The sequence below is a fragment of the Podarcis gaigeae genome (assembly GCF_964106915.1).
Source record: "Podarcis gaigeae genome assembly, chromosome: 3".
In the NCBI taxonomy this organism is placed as follows: domain Eukaryota; kingdom Metazoa; phylum Chordata; class Lepidosauria; order Squamata; family Lacertidae; genus Podarcis; species Podarcis gaigeae.
The window spans coordinates 28172446-28195014 of record NC_139680.1 but is presented as its reverse complement, the minus strand read 5'-3'; positions in this window follow the sequence as shown (position 1 = coordinate 28195014).

The window sequence follows — 22569 nt, the reverse complement described above, 5'->3', positions numbered from 1 at the left end:
TTGGAAGCCAGGGAGCCTGGTTTTGATCCCAGTGTTAATGAATTGTGCGCTGTGTTCGCTGCAGTTCATGAAGGAAGGTAAAAGACAATGCCTGGATGTGAATTATTTAAGCATTAAGAGCTCTTCCAAATGTCTTCATTGGCCAAGTAATGACCCATTTGAAATGCTAAATGCCCAAAGAAGGTGTATCCAAATGCAGAAAAATCTTCAGATGATCCAGGGGATGCTCATGGAATTATTGTAGATTTTTCCCGTCTCTGTTCCGCTGTAATTAGATTTATTTCTTTGGAATATTAAAACAACAACAACAACTGAATCCAATTAATTACTCACTTTTGTATGATGGCCAGAACACTTTCTATAGCAGGCAGAGCCTGTTCAGTCTTGGTTTGGTTTAATGAGATACAATTTTTGTCTGAGGCACAATGACAAAGCAATAAACCATGTATACTGGAGGAGTTGAGGATGCTGATGCTGAGGAGGATTCAATGACATACATCACATAGGAAATCTAATTATGCTGAAACAAAACACTGCATGCCTCACTTTATGGACATTGGGTTGTATCTTAAATAGGTCCATTAATTTTAACAGATTTACTCTGAGTCGAACTTAGCTGGCTACAACCCCGTGTGACCTGTTTTATAGGAAACACTGGCTGAAAATTTGAAGGGTTATTCATGGTTTGTGACACCTGAAAAATAACTTACTTCTAAGCCCCGTGGGATGTGTGAAACCCTCCTGAATTGGTTCATTTGCCTTATTTAGAGCACTTTTTGCTTCTCGTGGATGCCCTCGCTGGGTTTCCTCGAATCGAGAACATCCAAATGCAGCTCAAAGATTGCTTTAAATTTGGGAACAAGTCTAAATATGAAGGGCAGCCACCTGATTAGGGGTATGATTCCCAGCTTTTCAGAAGATCATTCAACCAAGAGATACTAGGCCATATCCATGCCCCATGCAGACTTGCCAAATTCCAACCATGAGCATCATCTCAACATAAGCAGTGCCCTGTTGGATCAGAGCAAAGGTTTATCTAGTCCAACATTTCCCATGGTAAATAACCAGATGCCTATGAGTTGTCCAGAATTAGGAAGTGAAAGCAATGGCCGGCTGTTGTCCCCCAGACATAGCCATCATGACCAGTAACCATTGATAGCCTTATACTGAAAGCCCTGCATGACATATATTTCAGCATGGATGTGGGAAGTATGATGCCATTGAGTAAAATTTAAGGGGCCAAACCCTGTTGGTCTGTTGTGGCCCAAACAACTGAGAGTTCTGTAAGCAGAAGTGGGGGGAACTTTTTGGTATGGTAGGTTTGGTATTTTTTTCAGCCACCACAGCCAACATAATTTGGGCAATGGTGAAACATTTGGAAGATTATTTGGTATGCATAAACATTTGTGGGCATGCAAATGGTTCGGTGCATTAAAATGCCACCAGAATGAAGTATTGGTGTGCCTAGGTAATGCTTGTTAATGATATATGGGGAGAAGTGAAAACTTTTTGGTTTAGGTTGGGTGTGCAGCATAGAAACCAACTTCTAGGGCTGAGGTCCCTTTGCTCCCACAATAAAATATTTGAGAGGGCCAGGCCCCCCTAGTTGATGGGCATTGCTAGTCAAATGCTGTTTGTGTGCCACGTCTTGTGATTATGTGGGTTGGAGCTTATCTGCCCCCCCCAATATTTTATTCAAGTTGGAACCCCTGTTGTGCAGAGGTGCGGGGCTTCAGGCCTGTGACCCAAATGCTTCCCTATCTGCCCTACAGATAGGGCTGGGCTCTTCCCAGATAACTGTACCCTCCCCGGTCACATCTCCCTGTCAGACGGCAGAGGAACCAACCCCCACAGCAGGCCGCCAAGAACAGACAAGGAAAAGTCCTTACCATCTGCTTTTATTAAATATTCACAGAGAGAGGCTTGGGAGTGCAGCCTCTTGGAATAATGGTGTTGCCCCAAGTGAATTTCCACCTCCTCTGTCTCTCCCACTTCCTCACAAGTCATTGTTACGGGTGCTGAGAAGTGCCCTCTGCCTTTGAGCTCTTTGCTGTCCTACTTTCAAGGCCCGCCGGGTTCTGGTAGAGGGGGAGTCTGGAATGCTTTCTAAAGACACTGAGTCCATCAGCTGTCACTCCCCTTCTTCTTCTTCTTCTTCTTCTTCTTCTTCTTCTTCCTCTTCCTCTTCCTCCTCCTCCTCCTCCTCCTCTCCCATTATTTCCCAGCATTCCCCTTCATCTGCCTCTGAGCTGTGACCTCCCTCAAACCCCTGTTGTAATTGTTGTAATTCTGGGGAGGCTGTTTCCACCATTCCTCCTCTGCCCAGTCCCAGACACCAGGCCACATTCCTCATGGACTCTGCTATATGTCCTCTTGCCTGTCTGGGATGTGTCCTTGACCTCTTGCCTGCCTGCATGGAGAATAGAGAATGGTGCGCAAGTATTTGTGTGGACAGGTGGAGTCTCCCAAACTCTGGGCGGCCCCTGTGTGGAATAACGACTCAAGACAACATGCTATGGGATTAAAATTGGCCACAACTTTATTATGTTTCAGATGTGGGTAAACCTTGACTCAGGCATTGGGCGTTTATCCCTTCCAGTCCCCCGCTGGGGATCTGGGGAACATCAGGGTTATCCAGTGTGTGTGGGGATGGGCTGGCTCTGGAGAACATATATTCAAGCAGAGAGAGCCCGCCCCCATTACACCACCGTTGCAGAGAGAGCAATGACAACCTCTCGGCGTACGGCCAAAGCCTCCCCTCAAAACAACCCCTTTAAAGGGGAACCCTGGTATAGCCGCCGTGAAGTAGAGGGGGCGTGGGTCACCGCTGCACGCTCCCCCCCCATTTAGGGAAGATAGACTAAAGGATTCCGCCCAAGGCCTGATACCGCCAAAGTTGTGCTATGGGAAAGGCAAACCTGCCTATGCAGGAGAATTCCTTTCTGGCCCTTCAACTGCGACCTTGATGTAGCAGCACCCGTGTACCTGTGGAGAAATGGTTAACCTGCAAAAGAAGTTTTAACTGAGGGTAGATAGGGTGGAAGAAGCTCAGGAGCCAACTGACGATTCCCAGGTAAGATTCTCCCCCTATTGTGTGGGCAGGTGGTCCCGCCCCCTACCTGGCCTGATCACCTTGGCAATGCCTCCCCAGGCGGGATTGGGCAAGTAGCTGAGGTAGGCGGAGACCTCCAGGTATCCCACCTGGGGGGAGGAGAAGCCAAACCTGTGCTAATGGTGCCGCATAGGGTCCAGGGGGCTGCGTGCGACCGCGCAAAGGGTGCCCCCCATTTAATGTGGGGAGCGGTCATTGTGTATGTGTGTAGATACTAGCCTGCTGTACTAAGGTAAAATTCACACTTATTGTTCTCCCCACTTTTGCCTCTGGTCCCAACCACCCACTCTGGGAGGATGCCCCAAAGCAAACATGGCCACAGGTTGAAAAAGATTATTTACCGCTAGTGTTGCAGAATTGCTGGAAGCATGACCAATTTCAGTATGGGTATGAGGATATATGGTGTGAAGTTGGATCTACCTGGAACAGGCTTCCTCAACCTTAGCCCTCCACATGTTTTGAGACTATGATTCCCATCATCCCTGACCACTGGTTGTGCCAGCTAGGGATCATAGGAGTTGTAGGCCAAAAACATCTGGAGGGCCAAGGTTGAGGAAGCCTGACCTGGAGTCTAGCATTCGTCCTGCATTCTACTTCCTGTGAATTTTAGTAGCAAGTTTAGACACTTCATTAAGGCTTTTGCTTTAGATTTTGGTTTTTGAAAACGGTTTGCTTTTATGCTGCCACATGTCTGCTGCATTGAGACTTTTTTTTAAAAGTATCTGAGATGTATTTATTTTCTCTTCTCAGGCAGTTGAGTCTGTAGATTAACATTGCTGAGAGTTTTATCATAAACAGAAGAGTGGGATAGGAATCAAATAAACAAAGAATACTCCATGAAACGCTGCACAGTGTTACGGCACAAGACAGAAAGTTTAACAGACAGCCAGATAAGGTCAATGTCCTGGTAGGCAGCACCTGCTTTTGGCCCCATCGTTTCAAAGCCAAATGAGGACATTTAGGTAAAATCTCTTCAAATACATTTATATGAACACCAAGAGAGTTTTAAAACGTTGTTTACAAAATCTGGCCCTATGTAGTCGCATTAAGATACATAAGTCTTCTTGCATAAAAAGACATCAGGAGGTTCCCCACAACTCAAATAATAATTCCAGCACCATAAATGCCACATAGAAACAGACACACATAGCTTTCAGACCGAGGTGTATGATGGCGATTGTTTTTCCTTCTATCTGGGTACATGATAATGGTGTCCCCTGGAAGCACAAAATTACTGGAATAAATTGCACAGCTATATCATTTTGTGCTATTTAGTCTAAGTCTTCCCCACCTGTGTTAAGAGGTTTCTCTTCCTGTGTATCTAGACAAAACATCTTGAATAGCCCACAGAAGAATGAATGGGCTTGGTCCTTACCCAATATGTAATCAAAGTCTCAGTCTAGTTATTATGTCTGCAGTTTTATTATTATGTTTGAGCTAAAAATATTTGAGTGCTATCTGCTGCATTCCATGTGATTTCATCATAGGCAACATATTTCCATGCCAATTGGTGCTGAAGTTTATGGTCCATTTGCTGTAAATAATGACTTATAGGTTAGCTTAAATGAGGAATGCTTGGAGATTTCATTTGCTCCACCTTTGAGCAAACCAACCTGACTCTCACTTCCAGGACTAACACTCGGATCAGAACAAAGCCACCCTTCCATTTTCACACTTCTAAAAATGCCACACAATACAGCTATCAGCTCAAAGACTGCACCAAAATACACCAAAGCAGGGTTTTGTTTTTTCATTTGGGACATGCCAGAACTCACCGGAACCCGATTCTGGCACCGCTAAGAGAACGAGGGAGGTGTTCATGGTAAGTTCTGGCACCTCTTTTTTCTAGAAAAATAGCACGAGTTCAAAGATACATATATAAATTTGTGTTTTAGGTTAAAATGTAGGGGGAAATGCTTGTTTTGTAAAAAGTAAAATACTGCAATTTTTGTGTGTGAGCGTTTTTTAAAAATGTAAGAAATAGGACAAAATGGGCCTATGAATGAATACATGGGAAATTTATGTGTCTCAGAAATAGACCTATCCATTCACCGCTTGCTTAGACAAATGAATGGTGCAAGGTATTCTCCTTTAAATATATTTTGAGACTTCATGGAGTTAATTTGGATCTGAAGAAATAGAACTTTCTTCTTGATGCAAGTTGTCATTTTCTTCAGAAGTTGAGATCAAGAAAGAGCAATGAACCAGAGATGAATATAGCATTTTCTACCTCTAGCTTCTACTGTATGTATCATTATCTAACCACACAATTTTGGCGGGTGGGGTGGGGAGAGGAAGGCGGAAGAAGGACTAGTGCTTTTGTCCTGGTACATCCTGTCACCAGAATGGATTCCCATATGCGATGTGATTCCTTTTGATTTGATAGGTTTTATAAAGATATTTTGCTATCAATACTGTTCACAATTTAATTACAATAATTAACATAGTTTTCCAATATTTTTTCTGCATTTGATTATACGCCTAAAAAATGTTGCAGCTGTGTTTACCTATATGCCTTTTGTCTCGGGCTTCATCTGAAATGAGAAGTAAATATCATTTTATATATAGCTTTCCACTTGCTTTGTGAACTGTTTTTTATTGAAGCTTCATGCACATTGATACAGATGTGCTCAGATCTCTCCAAACAGGCCCTTCTGGGACAGAAATCAGGATAAGCTTGAAAGCCCCCGCTGAGAGAGAATAATTCCCTACACCATCTTTTTTTATAAATAATTTTATGGTGTTCAGGCTTCTTTGCCAAATAATAATAATAATAAATACATGAAAATCCTCCACGTTCATAATTACCTAGGTGATAAAGTAAAATATAGCTTTAATCATGTACACCATCTGGGGTTCTCATGGACGGGGTAAACCATGTGTCCAGAGGTTATGAGGGCTCCTTCGTGAATTCTCTTGCCAGGCCCAAATATAGGGCTACGTTTGCATGGTAGTTGTTAGCCTCCCATGTACACCTTGGGCCTAAATAGATAAAAGAATTGTGCACACAAATGGATGCAGCATGTACGGTTTGCCAGACTTATACATAGGCACATAAGTCTAGTAAAAACTGAGCTGAAACAGAGCCAATTGGCTCCCAGAGAAGAGGACGGGGAGATTGAATCTGACTGGCTTGGATAGCCCTTTGCTGGATTTGGAAGATACATATCACGACAGCGCCTCACACTTCTGGACATGTAGCTGATACGGCAGCTGAGCTTGGACTAGTAAACATGAGCAGAGGCTGATAAAAGGAAATTGGAGTCCTGCCAGCTGGTTTTGTTGGGAAGCCAGGTATCTGAAAACGGCCTCCCTGTTTCCCTTTCTCTACCAAACAGCTGATCGTTGCCTTTCCAACGTCTTTTCCCTCTGCGAGTGTGGCCCCTGCTGCTATGCGCACATTGTGTTGGATCAAGGCCTACTGGAACAGGATGAAGCTTCCATACTCCGCAGCAAGCCATGGAAAAACACCCCCCCCATAGGATTGCACCAGAACAGTTAATGATAATTAACTTATCTCACCTAACCTAGCAAATGCTGCATATGGAATGTTTATGAAGTGCACAAACATAGCAACACTAGTAAGATAACATCACTGTAGATAATGCAATCAATCCACAACCAGAGAGAAACCAGTTGGAGCTTGAAGAGATTGTTTCTAAGACCACACTGTATGCAACAGCCGTATTTGTAATCATTTTTGATGGGATACACGAGTAGTATGCTACCTGGTCCAGGAACTATGATATCTGGTGAACAAGCCATTAGGCACTCCTTGCTACTGATACCATTTGGATAACAAGTGGCAATGTGGTTTTAGGAGTACCCCAAGCTGTCCCCTGTTCATTCAAGAGGAGCATGACTCCATTTCAAACTGGAAATTACTGGGCATGAGAGCCATCTACTAACCATCTTGTCTATATTCAGCTTCCATTCATGGGGCCCCTTCCAGTCTTTTACTTCCTCCTGGCATTGATTACCACAGACACAGCTTCAACCTGATGCAATTTGGGACCTAACTACTTGTAGGATCATCACACTTCCCATATAGACATCTTTGCTTGTATTAAGAGACTGCTTTGTTCTGCTGCAACCAGTTGAGATTTGACATGTGGCAACCTGGGAAAGGGCCTTCTCTCTGGTGATGCTGTTTAAGTCCAGCATTGTTTCTTATTAGTTTTTGTCATTGGTTGAAGACCTATTTATTTGCACAGGCCTTGTGTATTAGTGCCTGGTTTCCCCAACTTGAGTCTCCAGCTATTTTTTGGACTACAGTTCCCATCATCCTTGACCACTGGTTCTGCTAGTTAGGGATGATGGAAGTTGTAGTCCAAAAACAGCTGGAGACCCAAGTTTGGGAAACCCTCTATTAGTGCTTAAGCCTGGCATTTAATATTTGTCACTGTTTAAATGTTTTATCTGTCCCTGTTTTATCACAATATTATTATACGTTGTTTGCTTTTAAGCTATTTTGAAATAGACCATGACTTCCTCCAGGGCATGACTTCCTTTATCTAGTTCAGCTTTTATTTCCCCTATAAATATGTGTGTAAAGTGTATACATTCACATATACAGTTTATTCTGCAGAAATGGGAGAAAAGTCATCAAGCAGCTTTTGCAGAGGGCAAATGGTGGAGACCTTTACGTCACCAGGTTATTAATGGCCATATGTAGTCCACCAGACCAGCCAAACCTTTGTGAGGCAGCAGCTGTTAACAGGAACCTCTAATGAATATAGGTTAGGAGTTGTTCCATGAGTTTATGCTGGAGTTGTATCAGATCTACAATATTCTAAGGGGCTTTGGGGTTTTCTATGCTTTTTGTTACATGAGTTTGGTCCAAAACGAACTCTCTGATAAGGATCACTTCCCCCAAATTCTCTGCTGTTGAAACCTAAACTACCAGTTAATGGTTTGCATAATGTGAACTGAAAAGAGGATGTTCAGCCATTCAGGCAGTAGGATACGGAGGATGTAAGCAAATATATTCATATGGAGAATGTCAACAAGTGAACAACATAAGCAGGCAATTTTGCATAGTGTTGGGTCAGTATATGTCATCTCCAAAAATGTTGGGGAATTTGCACGTGAGTAGAACAGCATAAATGGAGTACAGTGGTACCTCGGGTTACAGATGCTTCAGGTTACAGACACTTCAGATTACAGACTTCGCAAACCCAGAAATAGTACCTCGGGTTAAGAACTTTGCCTCAGGATGAGAACAGAAATCATGCAGTGGTGGCAGCAACAGGAGGCCCCATTAGCTAAAGTGGTACCTCAGGTTAAGAACAGTTTCAGGTTAACAACAGACCTCCAGAACGAATTAAGTACTTAACCCACTGTATTTTGTGAATTTCTCAGAGCACCACTGTATTTTGTGAATTTCTCAGAGCTGGATAGCTGAGCCTGTGTGAACCAGCACAAATAGTCCCACTAGTGCAATGGGCCTTTCTCCTGCATACCCCCTGAACCACCTCAAATAAGCTCTGCGATGTCAGGAGAATCCACAGAACAGCCACTATACCACACTGGCCCTCAAAGATCTGTTTTCCACATTCTACACATTAGCAACTGTTCATAAGACACCCCAAATAAAAACAACAAAATGTACTACGTTAGATTGAAAAGGTCACTGCATGGATTTCTCATGCAGATTTTTTATACTTAAATTGGGGTTGCCATATTTCAAAAAGTAAAAACTAGGATACCTCAAATGACATTGTTGAATTTGTTTTTTTAGACAAACCCCAAAATTGTGGATGTATGGCAGTCCTACTTGAATACAGATATGCAAGTATGAATGCATACACGTGTACCATGTTAGCTGCAATATGTGGGTGTGCACTTAAATCACTGCATGCCTCTCTGCAGATAGCACACATGTAGCAAATGGGAAGAACTGGACTCCTGATTCTGTATAATTTAAGGGAACTAGCTGTGAGTGATACAGGGATGAATATTCCACATATGTAGCACACATGTAGCAAATGGGAAGAACTGGACTCCCGATTCTGTATAATTTAAGGGAACTAGCTGTGAGTGATACAGGGATGAATATTCCACATCTGATGTGGTGGGTCTATTTTGTACTGTAGAAGAAAACACTGCATAGTTTGCCACCGCCATAACACTCCTTTTTAGCCACTCTTCCATGTGAGGAAATGTTGTGGTGTGTGAGAGTGGGTTAGGGGAGGGAGAACCATCAACACAGGGCTGTTCTACAAAGTGGCTTCTTCAGTGGAGCTGTATGGGCAAGGGCCTGCACAGCTGGTGGAGAAGAGGACTGAGGATTGAGAAGGGCTCAGAGAGGAGGCTTTCAATGAAGGCACTGTGAAGCAATCTGGGACTGCTACTGTTTGCACCAGGGAAAAGGCAAATGGGATGGGCAAACTGTTAACTAGAGCATGTTGGAAAGGAAGAAGGCCTTTAAGGAAAGAGAAGTAAAATTTGAGGCAGAGCAAAAATAATTGGGACCTAAGTGTAAGTTGAGGACGGTGAGGAGACTCTAGCTGAAGCCTCATCAGCTAGCCTTGGCATGTCCTTCTTCTTATGGCCAGCTGGTGTGGAGTGTGCTTGGGTAATGTGCCTACCCGTGCCAGCTGGCTGAAGCTCAATGCCAGCCTGCAGGGAGCACAGTAGTGTGGGTGGGAGGAATTGCTTCCCAGATGGTTTAGCAATATCTACGTGATTGCAGTACTCTAGGAATGCTAAAACTCGTTTGATAATTATGGTGCTGGGGTGAGTGTATGAAGCTTAATAGAATTATAAACAAAATGGGCCGTGCTGGACTTGGTTTTGATAAAGTGCAGGCAGTGCACGTCTTTGGCCCCAGTTTAGCAGAACCATCCCTCAGAAAGCTCACCGATCTAGGTTTCGTATGGGAATGTGGCGTTTGCCCTCCTAGGTGTGTGACAGATGTTTTTTTGGGGGGAGTTAGAGTTAGGGTGGTTGAGAAGACAGTCTGGAGTTAGAAGAGAGAGAGAAGATACGTCTGTGGGTTGGGCTAGTCTGGTGTGAGAGAGGGAGAGAATTTGTTAAGAGGAGTCAGTCAAACAGTTGAGATAATCAGTCAGAAGGTATTAGGAAGGTATAGACCGGTAAAGAAACTAAAGTTAAGATACTGACAGGAATATTATCTGAGAAACCATAAACTTGTTAATGTTTGTAAAATAAACTTGTTTTTTTTTGGTTCACTTTTAACAACTGTCTGGACTCGGTGTTTTACCAGAGAGTAACGGGTTGATGGCAGTGGGGAAGCGAGCACAGTGGGGGCACAGGGATCAATAGACGGTTAAACGTCCGGGGACCCTGTGTGATCGCCACAAGGACATATGCTTGGTGATGATGATGATGATAGCCCATTAAGGAGTCCTCAGTTTGACTTGCTGTTTCCTCTGCTTCCATGCGATTGCCCCAAACTCACTCAGTGTGCTGCATATTGAAAAATCCAGACTGAAGGCCAACGTACATGATATGGTGATGTTGATTCTGTGCCATTGCTCTGGACCTCTCATTGCTCAATGAATATCTAGTCTTTGGCAATCTGGCTGTGGGAACAAAACTCCCTTACCAAGTAGGTTTTATCAGCTTTTTTCATCATCCTGTATCTTGAACGGTAGCTTTATCAACTACTGTTAGCAGAAGATAATACTTACCTTCATGCTATGGATGGCAAAGCTTCACCTTCCTGTGCCCTTAACTGCCTGATAAGATGAGCAGGCCAAGCTGTACCCCTTCGGTTTGTTGGTGAAGACTCTACTTCTAAGGCGTACAATGAAGATTATCTAGATTCCCAGGTTTTTGGGTGGTTTTTGGATGGATGGCCCAGCCATTACTAATGATCTGTCATATGTACAGAGAAACTGTTCATACGTGGAAGAGCTTAATGGATCTTGGTCCCAAGTCCTACTGATTTTGTAACTCTCAGCCGCACTATGAAATTTGTCCAAAACGTTTCTCTTATTCTTTCTCACTGGCTGCTTTACTGAAGGAAGAGGCAAGGAATTTCATTCTTCCTTGTGTAACACTGCTGAAGTATGTGTTGTACTCTCCATGTTGTTGTTTTGACAGGCTGTTGGAGGTGATAGGCTTGCTTGCTGGCTCTCCCTGGCCTCAACATTCTGTAGTTGCAAGCATGTATCAAGGCACAGCAAGGGAGAGAGCTTATTGTAAACAGCAAAGCATTTGCCTCTTTAGTCAGTTATTCCTTTTCATTTCATACATGTGCTATAGCGATGCTATTTGGGGGGTATGGGTTGGTATCATGAATGATCTGACCTTGATGAAAAAGCATAAAGAATGCTTTGCTATGAGGCTGGGCTGGACACATAGGTGTTACCTGTCTGTGGTCATGAAATAAGGTTGCCATATTTTGAAGAGCAAAAAAGAGTATACTATGATGACTCTCATTTTAAGTACAAGGCTATAGAAACTGTGGTACAGTGGTACCTCAGGTTACATACGCTTCAGGCTACATGTGCTTCAGGTTACAGACTCCGCTAACCCAGAAATAGTACCCCAGGTTAAGAACTTTGCTTCAGGATGAGAACAGAAATTGCGTGGCGTCGGCAGTAGGATGCCCAATTAGTTAAAGTGGTACCTCAGGTTAAGAACAGTTTCAGGTTAAGAACAGACCTCCAGAATGAATTACGTTCTTAACCCAAGGTACCACTGTATTACTCATCCAGAAAGTATAGCTGGATACATTTTGGCAAATTTAAGAAATCCACCTAGACAGAAATTTTACCCCTGAAAAAGAGGGTGTGTCCTGGAAAAAGAAGACACATGGCAACCTTAAGAACAACAGTAAAAATAGCTGTTGTTGTATGATACCCAAGACATGCCCCATGTCTTATAACTTTCCTGTTTTGCCTTCTGTAGATGTTTCACATGAGGAAACAGCCAACATTTGCTTCAAATTTCACTTTAGGCCAAATTTCAGTGGCAATTCTACCTGAGATGCCTTCTGAGTAAGTTATTCATGTTGGCTTAGTGTAGGCAGTGAAGGGGAGGGGGAAAAAGAAAGAAATGAAGAATGCGCTGGAACTAGAACTGTTGGTGGTAACCCTTTCCAAGGGCCTAGTGGTAATCAAGTTCACATGTGGGGAGATTTGGGAAGGGGCCTGGCTTTAATCTGCTTTAGTAAACAAAAAGGTATTGCACTTGGCAAATGAGGAAGGTTTGGGAGATCCTGTGTTTTCTGTCCTGGTTGTTTAGCTGTAAGTTAAATGGATGGATTCTGAAGGATGTTTTGAAATGGAAATGTTAGATTTACGTGCGCCAGTTCCAGTGGTGCTATGAAGTTAAAAAGAAACAGAATTGTATGGGAACATTGGATAGTCAAAGTTGAAGAACCTACATAGTGGGCCGATCCAATAATTGTTGCAGACAACCTTGCCAGAGAACAGAAGATAATATGTTTGGGCCCAACAGATATGAATAGAGCATTTTCCAATTGCCTACTGTAGAATAAATTACCAGTAACATAGCTGGCTGCAGAAGAACTATTTACAGTAGCGGATTTGGGCAAATTCAAATGGAGGACAAAAAGCTCAGATTCTATACATTCAAGATTACTTTGGGCAGGATTACTATATGGTATCTCTTCAGCTCCAGAAGTGTACCAAAGGATTATCCAATGAACAGCTGAGAGGCTCTACATGTCATGTGTTTATGCAGCTGATATCCTAGTGCAGGGAAGTTCAGAAGGGGAATATGATGTGGCAATATAATGACTCTTAGGTTTTGGGAAGGAAACTTGAAAGTGAATCTAGGAAAAGGCAAATTTGACATGGCTGAAATAAAATAGGAATATTGAAACAAACAAGACTTCCCCCATTGCTGTGAAAAGAATGGCCACAACTAAAATAACTTATTGCAAGCATTTGTAGGCATGCTCTCATATCTAGCAATGCTGATTCCAAATGTGGCAACAGTGACAGCACCATAGGATGGGTTTTGGCCCAAGATGTTGAGTTTTACTGGATGCCAGTAAAAGAGAAAGAAAGCATTTTCACAGTTAAAAGAGCCATTAGGAAAAGCACCTGTGTTGAAGTACTACAACATGGAAGAAAGGAATAAAAGAATAAGTAACTGTCAACAGATGTCAGTTCTACATTGATTACGTGCTGTTTTGTTGCAGACAGGCTAACCTGTTACATATGTTTCCACAGTGCTGCCAGTTACTCAAGAGGGTTACTATGATTAAATGGAGGGAAATGGCAAAAGTGTTTCGGAGGTACATGATTCCACCAGTTTGTTATGTGCCACCCCAGTCTACAAGATTCCAGGAGTTCCAGGCACTTACCCGGGGTTCATAGAATGGGTTCCTATGAAATAGGGGGCTACAACTCATAAGGGGGAATTGGTCCTAGTAGAAGCATTGGTCAATAATAATAATAATAATAATAATAATAATAATAATAATAATTTATTATTTATACCCCGCCCATCTGGCTGGGTTTCCCCAGCCACTCTGGGCAGCTTCCAACAAAACACTAAAATACAATAACCTGTCAAACATTAAAAGCTTCCCTAAACAGGGCTGCCTTTAGATGTCTTCTAAAAGTTTGGTAGTTATTTTTTTCTTTGACATCTGGTGGGAGGGCCCTCTGCCTGGTTCCCTGTAACTTGGTTTCTCACAGCGAGGGAACCGCCAGAAGGCCCTCGGCCCTGGACCTCAGTGTCCGGGCAGAACGATGGAGGTGGAGACGCTCCTTCAGGTATACTGGACCCCTAGTGCAGGTATGGGGGACTTTCTGGTGTTACTGAAGTACAGTTCCTGTCAGCCCCAGCAAACACAGCAAGTGGCCAGGAATGATGGGAGCTGAAGTTCAGTAAAATCTGGAGAGCGAAAGGTTTTCCACATCTGTTCTACTGCAAAGCCACCATTGGATACAACTCATGGAATCTCTTTCTTACAGTTGAGAGACTAGTTTTACATAGCGAGCCCCCCGGGGCCTCAGGACAAAGACAGGATAAATTGTCTTGTTGTTTGTTTAACAAAATAATGTTCAGTAGGTAAAACATTACAAACCCGGAAGGCTTTGGCCTGATGTTCAGTTTCTAGTAGTCAATTGTGTGGATTGAAAATACTGTAAGTCAAAAACCTTCATTTGTGCTTAATCTTCTGGTTTTCCTATAAGCACAGATTTTTTTTTCATATAAGCAAACAGGGCAACCTTAGGTCAGAAATGGGCCCTCCTGTCCTTTTTAAAAATTCAGCATTCATAGAAAAGGCACATATCCTCACCTTCCATTTTCATGATTTGCATCTTATTGTGGAACTAAGCATGTGGCATGGTTAATTAATGCTGCCAACACTCTGCTCCACTAAATGATTGTTTAGCCTAGAGTGGAATAAAATACTACAATGACTAATACGGTATCATTATGTAACAGAAAATTAAAAATCTGATAATTTGATTGGAAGTCTCAGGTGAGTTTTCTGTATGAAAGCGTTAACCCCAAGTAGCTATAAACAGGTAAATGTTTTATTCATCCAACTGATAAGGAATAAATGCATATGATATAAATTATGTATAATTAATACTCTTGGGGTAAAAAAAAAAGGCTCCTTATGCTAATAGGTTGTCGGTTAATTAAGAAATGGAATATGAGGCAAACAAAGGTGATTAGAACATACCGTGGGACCATAAACAGAAATCATGCCTTAAATAATCTCTCTATAAAAACACATTATACAGCAAACAATTTTGCTTCAATCCAGTGCAAAAGCTTAATGCTTTGTGGGGGGAAAACACAGTGAAGGGTTTTAAATAAGGAAAAACAGCTTGCAATAACAGTTCATGGGCTACAGAAATGCTTAGTGTTGTGGTTCTTTGTTTTAAATATTGACCTGAAGTAATTTGAGCTAAAGAGGAGCTGAAATGCTCACAAGCTGTGAAAACCTTCTGGTTCTTGAGAGGCTGCTCAAGTTTAGGTGTGCGATTGCCAGTATTGTGTGCGTTGTTTGGTCGTTCACCCAGAAAAATGTCAAAAAATTTTCCCTAAGTGGCAGCCAGTGGATATATGCTTTCCCATAGCTTGGCTGCAATCTTAGATCAACTTACCTGGAACTTACTTCTGAGGAGGAATTCTGTCATTAGGGCCGGATTTAGAGGTGGAAATTTAACATGTCAGAGGAGATGTTGACTCCATTCCTACAGCCCTACATTCTGTGACTTGGAGTGCAAGTGTCTGAAGGAGGGAGATTTCAGAGAGCTGTGTGTTGAGGTCCGCCAAGCCACCCCTAAATAATTCACAATTCACATATAATTTTTGTTTAAGGCTTTTGGCATAATTTTGGCCACAACTTTATTAAAATACATAAATGTGAGTGGTTGCTTAGGCATTGGTTCCAACTATCTGTCCCCACCCTGGGACAGAACTGACTTCTGGATTCCAGCGAAAGCCATTAAGGGAAAACAATATTGGGGAGAACATGGAGCCGGGAGCCAGACCCTCACCTCTCCCCGCATGCTCCCGGGGGCTTGATGAGGCCCAAGCTACTGAAGGTAATGGGTTCCTTTTATATGTCCAGCTGTCCTAGCCACTGTGATCCACGCGACGGTCACCTCCAGACTGGATTATTGTAACTCGCTCTACGTGGGGCTGCCCTTGAGACTGACCCAGAAACTCCAGCGGGTGCAGAATGCCTCAGCGAGACTCCTTACGGGGTCTTCGCTTAGAGATCACATTCATCCGGTGCTATATAAGCTGCACTGGCTCCCGGTGGAGTACAGGATCAGGTTTAAGGTGCTGGTTTTAACCTTCAAAGCCCTATACGGCCTAGGGCCCTCGTACCTACGGGACCGCCTCTCCTGGTATGCCCCACAGAGGAACTTACGGTCTTCAAATAAAAACACCTTGAAGGTCCCAAGCCACAGAGAGGTTAGGCTGGCCTCAACTAGAGCCAGGGCTTTTTCGGCTGCAGCTCCAACCTGGTGGAACGCTCTGTCACAAGAGACAAGGGCCCTGCAGGACTTGACATCTTTCCGCAGGGCCTGCAAGACAGAGCTGTTCCACCTGGCCTTTGGTCAGGGCGCAGCCTGACTCCCTCCTTTGGCAATCTTTACAAAACTTTAGTTTATGGTTGCCATCAATTTTGATTTTAATTCATTTTTATAATGTTTTATAATGTTGTACTGTTTTAGTGTTGTTAGCCGCCCTGAGCCCGGCTTCGGCTGGGGAGGGCGGGATATAAATAAAATTTATTATTATTATTATTATGTCCTTTGTCAACAACAAACTGTCGCTGTTTTTTGTGTTGAATATATGCTATATGTTAATTTAGGGACCTAATAAGTATCTAAAACCATTTGCACATAACAAAATATGTATTTTATCAAAGTAATTGTAGAACTAAAATACAATTAAGAAGAAGTATATTAATAGTGAAATACAATTAAGAAGTATATTAATAGTGAAATAATTATTAAGCTCTAACTATGTAGGTTTTATTTTGTTTTTTATTTTGGAAATGTACATCCAGTTGTTTTTTCCTCTAATTTTTTTGGGGGGCCTCAAGAGAGTGGGGCCCTAAGCTATAGCTTGTTTAGCTTAGACGTAAATCCGGCACAGAATGGGATGCACTACTTGGAGAGTATGCACATTGGAACGATGTACAGGAACAGTCCTTTTCAGAGGGAGGATACACTGCAATATCTTCTTGCAGGTCCCCTTGTAGGAATAATAACACAAGGTGTTGCTGTGTACTCCAGGCCATGGGTTGCAGCAATCAAGGACCCTTGGTTAAAGGGTCAACTCTTGGGTCATTGCCATTCTTTCCAGCGCAGAGCAAGCCAAACCATATGAGTGGTGAAATTTTGGGTTGTGGGAATCATCCCATTGCTTATTCAGATTAGGATTTGGAAGAGGAAGCACTTGCATTACAGAATGCATGCTTCATTGATGAGTGTGCTGTCCTCCCAAGGGTTTGTCAGGTTTCTGATGCGGCAAAAGGAGGAAGAATGCTGTGGAACCATCTTCATGATTGTATCATAACCCACAGTCAGAAGCTTCTGAATATCAATTGCTGGAAACTGTAGGAAGGGAGAGAGCGCTTGTGCTCAGGTCCTAATCCTGCGTTTGCCACAGGCATCTGGTTGACCACTGTGAGAACAGGACGCTGGACTAGGTGGGCCATTGGCCTGATCCAGCACTCTCTTCTCATGTTCTCATGTTCTTACATAAGTTGTTGTTGTGACTGATGATGTTCCCTATCAATGTAAATTGGCCTAAGCCATGGCTAGCAGCGCTATCCTATACATATTTACTCAGAAGTAAGTCCTTCTGCTTCCAATGGGGCTTAGGTAAAGGTAAAGGGACCCCTGACCGTTCGGTCCAGTCGCGAACGACTCTGGGGTTGTGGCGCACATCTCGCTCTATAGGCTGAGGGAGCCAGCGTACAGCTTCCGGGTCATGTGGCCAGCATGACTAAGCTGCTTCTGGCAAACCAGAGCAGCGCATGGAAACGCCGTTTACCTTCCCACCGGAGTGGTACCTATTTATATACTTGCACTTTGATGTGCTTTCGAACTGCTAGGTTGGCAGGAGCAGGGACCGAGCAATGGGGGCTCACCCCGTCACGAGGATTCGAACTGCCGACCTTCTGATTGGCAAGCCCTAGGCTCTGTGGTTTAACCGCGTCCCTAGTAAGTGTACCTTTAGGATTGCAGTTTTAGTCGGGGTCTAACCCATGAAGCTTTTGCTTCAGAATAAGGAAGAACAAACGAGAGAACGATTGTGTGTACAAGCATGTCCATGTTATTGATTCACTTTCTAGGTATGGTAGCGCATAGCTACTCTAGTTTACTTTATGCAAATTAGCCCTGGCACATGGGAATGGTGACGGAACAAAGAATAGAGATGGGGCAGGAGCAGCAAAATAAAAGAATATTTAAATGATTTCAAATGGATTGAAAAGTGTTGAATCATAAAAGGTTGGCAAAAAAAAGAAGCCCTCTCCTCATGAGGTCTGGCTAATATTAGGAATTACTGCCTCTAACACTGCAGGTGTGGGCCTATTTCTTTCACTGTGAGCAAATGGGGTTGCAACTGCCTTTGACAATGTAAAAGCTGCAGAAGCCTCGTGCCCCGGGGCAGACAATGATGTTGGGGAGATGCTGATTTTAGGACAGAAAATTACAATGGTTATGTAGTAAACAGCACCTGGAAGTTTACTAATGATTTTTACAATTAACGGCAGCACAGTGGTCTTGATTATTCATGCATGCTTTCTATGAAAGAAAAGAAAAGAAGCAGATGTTGACAAGAGTCACATGGGCTGAGGGTTTTGTTGTTGTTTTTTTGCAACCGGAGGTAGAACCTCCTTCCTGTTATCAGCTTATTCCAGCAATAACGTGCAGAAAGCAGAGATTGGCTGGCTTTAACATGATTTAATGCCATTTTATATATTCTTAATAGATCTTTGTGTATGAGCTGGCACGTCGCATGCATCCAGTGGCTTGTTTGTTTTTCCACTACAAATGGGGTTTAATGTGGAGAGGGGAGTATGCGGCGCTCAGGCTTACCCCAAATGACATAATCATACAAGTCTCTTGTGTTCGCACAATGATGAGATGCTTCTGGAATAATAAGTCCGGTGATGCCTGGAGACACCTTTTGAAAGTTCACCTGCATTGAAAGTTCTGCTGCATTGGTTAATTTTACCAGGCAGAGATGCCCTACCCTATGACTTGCAATAGACATTTGAAATTACAGCAAGCTCTGGTGGAAGCTCAGGTTTTGCCAAGGCTATTGTTTTCTCATTTATTTGCAGGGGGTGGATTTGGTTTACTGGGAATGTAATCTGTTTCCAAATTGATTTGTAGTTTGGAGGAAAAGAGGTACGAAAACAAAGATATGCTGACTAGCCTGGAATAGGACTAGTCAATAGCTTGATTCACCTACTCTCAAAGAAAGGTATTGCAAAGGAAAAGCCATATTGTTGTCCTCTTGGTAAATATGAAGGATTTTCTACACAGGGGTAAATAACCTGTGGCCCCCTAGATGTTGTTAGACTTCAGCTCCCCTTAGTCCCAGCTAGTATGGTCAGTGGCCAAGGATAATGAGAATACAATAAAACCATAGCAAATGATTTGCATATCACAATACAATAAAATGATTATTTATTATTTCCATCTATAGACTACTTTACTATCCAAATGATACTGAAGCAGTTTACATACATAATAAGTACAGGAAAACCTTATTAAGTTATCTGCAAAATAAAACACATAACATTTATAGCAAAATACATTAAAATGTATTTGTTTTGTTGTTATGTTTGAAGTCTTTACAAAGCTAAATGCAATTGTTTAGCTGTTACATTTGCCACACTGTTATGTTTCATTTACCAAATGGGTTTTGATTGTTAAATTTCATGTGTTAATGGATAGTCAATAATAAAACAAAGAATCAAGAAAGCAAGACAAACCAAGCCTATATATGATTTTTCAAAAATGCAAGTTTTTGAAACTTAAACTTTGAACTTCCCCAAATCATTTACTTTTAATAATCTCCTTGGCAGTCAACACTGTTTTGTGTCAAAAAATACCAAATAACTCTCTTGCTTCTGGTGCACATTAAGCTACCCAATTACTGAATTTTTATTTCTGATTTTACTGTTAATTGTACATTTTTAGAAACACATTTAAAAATTGATGCTGGGAAATTGTTCTAACTTTGACATTTTGAAATTCATTTTGTAGTGGAGAACCTTTGTTAGGGATTATAGATTTTAACTTGAATCATATTCTTTAGTCGTTAATTCAACTTTAAACCATTCAGGGGAATGATCTATCAATGTTCTATGATTCTATGATTCCATGGTTGGTATTCAATGTGCTCCATTTCCTAGCTACTTAACTAGTGCAAAATTCAAGCACATGGAGGCCAAGATCAGTGCAGAGACTGATCTTGATATAGAATACACCAAGAATATACCAGAAGTTGGTATAGAATACACCAAGTTGTTTTCTTTCAATGCATTCAATGGGGATTCTAATCAATTAGGGACAATTGGTGTCTGTAGTTTGATTAGGACAGTAATTCAGTTTGCTTTTAAGGTTGAATCCACCCAATTCACACTTCCCTGAAAGTATATGCAAACTGAAACACAGTCATTCTTCAGACTATAAATATTAGGGGCCATCAATCTAGGCCACTGCAAATATAATGTTGCATGCCACTCCAAACTCAGAGTGGTGCGAGATTCCGGGAGTTCCAGGCTCCTATGCAGGGTTCATGTTTCCTCTGGAAAACTGTGGTGTCTTTATGATATATAGTTTACTTACACACACATATATAACCTGAGCCTACGATGGAGGGGCTCACAGCATTAACACCCCAAGAAGGTTTTGTTTCTCCCATAGCCACAGCCTTCATTTCCAGACTGCAGCTTACAGCCTCCTGCTTATAGCCTCTAGCCCACACACATCTCAACTCTGGCTTTTCTCCTTCTAACTACCAGCCAATTGAAGGAGCGGGACCTACCCATCTGTTCTCTTGCACAGAGCCACTTCCTTTGTTACCTTAACAAACCATGCTTAGGCCATTATCTCACTAAGAAGCAAGACTAGCTATTCCAGTAATTGAATCCTTGCTGGATCCAGGAATTGGAAGGAGACTCGGGCATACATCTTAAAGCACACATACCAACTCACAACAATGTGCTCTTAATAGTAATGTTTCTTATAGGTACAAAGCAACTCTTCAAAATATAATAGGCCATCTCCCCATAGTACTTCATTCCCATGGGACACGGGTGGCGCTGTGGTCTAAACCACTGAGCCTCTTGGGCATGCTGATCAGAAGGTTGGTGGTTCGAATCCCCATGATGGGGTGAGCTCCTGTTGCTCTGTCCCAGCTCCTGCCCACCTAGCAGTTTGAAAGCACACCAGTTCAAGTAGATAAATAGGTACCACTGTGGCATGAAGGTAAACAGTGTTTCCATGTGCTCTGGTTTCCATCACAGTGTTCTGTAGCACCAGAAGCAGTTTAGTCATGCTGGCCGCATGACCCAGAAAGCTGTCTGTGGACAAATGCCTGCTCCCTTGGCCTGAAAGCGAGATGAGCACCTCAACCCCATAGTTGCCTTTGACTGAACTTAACCATCCAGGGGTCCTTTACCTTTACTTCATTCCAAACTTCGTTCTTTGGCATGGATGGGGAACAGGTGGTTCTGCTGGACCACACCAGCATCACTGACCATTTAGCCATGGTGGCTAGGACTGATGGCAGTCAGAATCCAACAACATCTGAAGTGCCAGAGGTCTCTTATCCCTGTTCTACAGGATAAAACCACCACAGCAAGCCACCAGCATGCTAGGATGGGGCAATTTTCAAAGTGTCCCTAACTACTTTCAAATGAATTTCTCTCCCTATTGTATTCTCCTGACCTCAACTTTTTTGATCTGAAAATGCTTTGTGCAGCAGGCTGGCACATGTGCTATGCGCAAACATGTCATGTTCCTCTTACCATCTGCCTTAGCTAGATGTGTACACACATCTATATGGGCTATTTAAAAATGTATTGGAGAGACACTGTTCTGTGAGAGATGTTGGGAAGGAGCTCTTTCAGCTGGGAGAAGCAAGGCAGGTATAAAATAACTGGAACCATAGTAACAAAAGAGAGGTTTTTCAAGATGTTAGATATAGTATATACACACCCACCCCACCCGTGGAGAAACAGCCTTCTCATTCACTGGACCCTACTGTTTTCATTGAAGGAACCGGTAGGGTAGATTGTGAAATGTTTCTTCCTTGCTTGGAAGAAACAAGAAGAGAACAGATTTTGATCTTCTAATGAGAAGTCAAATATGGTGTCAGTTAACACCATAGATTTTAGACTGATAAACGCAAGGCTGCTACCACAGAAGCAGATGCTAATATAAGCACATATCAAGGATATAAATGCTTCTCTGAATATTTTTATGGCACCCGTTTATGAAACACCTTATCGGACCTGTGATCGCAATGTCTACTTTGTTATGAAGGTAGCCATTACAGGGGAGTTCTTGAAGGGACACAAAGCCTGGGTTTGAATCCCACCTTTTGGCATTAATCTCACTGGGTGAGTTTGGAAAAGCTAATGATTCACAATCCAACTCCATCACAGGATTTTTTGTGTAGTTAAATGATAATTACAATAGCCAAAAGTTTCTATTTAGGGCATTTCCAGCTGTCAGAGAGCTGTCACACTTTTGTACACTGAAAAATAGCATATGAGCAGAATCTACAGTTAGGTTTTTTTTTTTAAAAAAAAGGCTTCCCAGTTTGATAAAACATTTTGCCCTTTAGCATGTCTGAGTTTTAGGACAAAATCTCACCTTACAAAAAATCAGTTAAATGCCAATATATTTTAAATCTCTCATTCATTTAGGACGTTGGGGCTGTAATCTTTAACACAAGTATCTGGGAGTAGGGTTGGGGGAGAAAGCTGATTCAGTTTTCAT